General features: G+C 49.6%; 1 protein-coding gene across 4 annotated transcripts in view; it reads right to left on the reverse strand.

Moving 5' to 3' along the window:
- The window catches only part of wake (wide awake), a 536,842-nt gene that overhangs the window by 121,217 nt on the left and 413,125 nt on the right, over positions 1-2,500 (reverse strand). The window contains exon 1 of one of the 4 annotated variants that reach the window (XM_070143884.1): positions 1,815-2,500. This exon is cut by the window's right edge and continues 255 nt beyond it. The exons of the other annotated variants lie outside the window; for them this stretch is intronic. The gene's annotated coding sequence lies outside the window, so the exon portion shown is untranslated. The remainder of the gene's footprint in view (positions 1-1,814) is intronic. 4 annotated transcript variants of the gene reach the window in all.

The raw sequence follows: 2,500 nt of genomic DNA on the forward strand, positions 1-2,500 counted from the left end.
GGCTAGTCTACCACCGCACGCTGGAATGTGCGATAGAAGGTGAGGAGGAGGAGGAGGGAAAGGGAGGAAGGTGAGGATGGGGAGGAGGAGGAGGAAAGGGAGGAAGGTGGAGGAGGAAAGGGAGGAAGGTTAGGAGGAAGAGGAGGAAAGGAGGAAGGTGAGGATGGGGGAGGAGGAGGAGGAAAGGGAGGATGGGGGAGGAGGAGGAGGATGGGGATGAGGGATGGGAGGAGGAGGAGGATGGGGGAGGTGAGGGGAGGAGGAGGAGGAGGAGGAGGATGGGGAGGAGGGAGGAGGAGGAGGAGGGATGGTGAGGAGGGAGGGAGGAGGATGGGGAGGAAGGTTAGGAGGAGGAAGGGAGGAGGAGGTGCAAGAAGAGGATGAAGATGATGAGTGGAAGCAGAGGAGAAGCAAATGGTGTAGAGAGAAAAGAGGAAAAAAAGAAAGAGGAGGAGAACTAGCAAAAAGGGAAACGAACGAGAATGAAGAACAAGAGATGAAATACACAAAGAAGAAAAAGAAAAAGAGAATGAGAAATAGAACAAAAATTAAAAACAAAGAAGAAAGCAGAAAAAAAAAACAGAGGAGGAGCGAGTACCATCGAAGGGACACAAAAACAAGTGGATTTGTTTTGTTTACAGATGTTAACCTTTCGTGGGATTTCCGTAAACACGAGCTAGTATCCCCCCCCCCTACCCCCATCCCCCGAAAAAGGAGAGTACGCATAGGTATTCCCCCTCCGCGTACTCCTACCTTGGGGGGGGGGGGGCGATGCCATTTTACCCCCCCCCCCCCTCCCTAATAGAATACATTTAAGCCTTCGTTTTACTACGCCGATGGAAACGAAAACATCGACACCTTTTCCTAATCTCATTTTGATAATATGTTTAAGGCATCTTTTTCCACCGCGCTGATGGAACGAAGCATCGACGCCCTTTCCTAATCTTTTGATAACGAGGCCTCACGATGTGGGACGTTATTCCTGAGAGTTCATTTTGGGTTCAGACGAAAAAAAAGAAAGAAAAAAAACATGCACACACACACACACACGCACGCACATACACACGCACACACGCGCGCACACACATCGCCAGAGATTGAACGAGAACGACGACGTTTATATTATGCACTGAAAGCTCTCATCTGTTGGAACGTTGAGGGGAAGGGGTAGGGGAGGGGGGAGGAGAAAGGGGAAGGAAGGGGAAAGGGAGGAGGGAGGGAAAGGGAGAAAAGGGAAGAAGTAGAGGGGGAAAGGAGAAGGAAGGGGAGGAGACGAAGTGAAGGAGAAGTAGAGGGGGAAAGGAGAAGGAAGGGGAGGAGACGAAGTGAAGGAGAAGTAGAGTGGGAAAGGAGAAGGAAGGGGAGGAGGCGAAGTGAAGGAGAAGTAGAGGGAGGAAAGGAGAGAGTCGGAGGAGTGGACGGAGAGGAGGCGGGCAGGTGCTCTAGCCAGGGAGACGCTAAATTACAGGTGTTACAGATGTCTGAGGAAGGCGTGGCGTGTCTTAAATCCGTCAGCTGTATCTTAAAGCCCATTTTTTTTCTGCATCTTGCGAACTCATACGATGGTGTAGTAACAACTTATATCACAGGACTAAAATCATAATAAAAAAAAGTTTATCTATATTCTTAGAGATTTTTCGTTTCCTTTCTAACGAGATTCGAAACTGGTGCTAAGTCGTCTATAAAAAACAAACAAATTAAAACAGACATAAAACAGAGTGAAAATAAACAAACACACTTACACTTAAAACCTATAAAAAGACCTAAACATATGTAGTAATTTCCATAAAACAAAGAAACAGGACACATCTTACCTTGTATTCGCCGCCATGCAGGTCACTCAGACAGGGGAGGGAAGGAGGAGGAATGAGGGTGTATACAACCGCGTGTACACTCCCACACACACACGCACGCACACAGACACACGTACACACGGCACAAGATTCACGCCCTCCTTCGAGCAGGGTGAGGAGGAGGTAGGTCCTGGTGGTCAGCAGACGGGACTCGAGAGGCCGCCGTCGCCCACCGCCCGCCGCCCACTCCTCAAGATCACTTCCTTTGCCATCGTTGAAGTCTCCCGAGCGAGGAACGGATGCAAGGCCTGCGACTTTTGGTTTCCTTTTCCAAATTTTTATATGTCTTTCTTTCGAGGGGATTTCAAAAAGATTCTGGCATGATTCTTTTCCTTTTTCTAACTTCAAAAAACAAGCTTTTCCTACCTTGCTCTCCTATACCGATCGTATTTTGACACCACGGGGATACGAATGGCCAGGCGGACCTTCCTCTTCACAACATGCTGCTGGACTTCTTCGAGGAGCTTCACCTGACGAATGACACTCCACCTGGCGCCCCGACTGACAGAACACAGAACAGAACAGCAGCGAGCAACACCGAACGCGAATTATCTATCACTCTGGTCCGCGGAGCTCCATCGAAAGGAGCCCCAGACGCGGAGGCTGCTCCCTCGGCCGTAGAGACGGAAAGCTGTTCCACACAACAG

The sequence above is a fragment of the Penaeus vannamei genome, chromosome 31 (assembly GCF_042767895.1).
Source record: "Penaeus vannamei isolate JL-2024 chromosome 31, ASM4276789v1, whole genome shotgun sequence".
NCBI classification, from domain to species: Eukaryota; Metazoa; Arthropoda; class Malacostraca; order Decapoda; family Penaeidae; genus Penaeus; species Penaeus vannamei.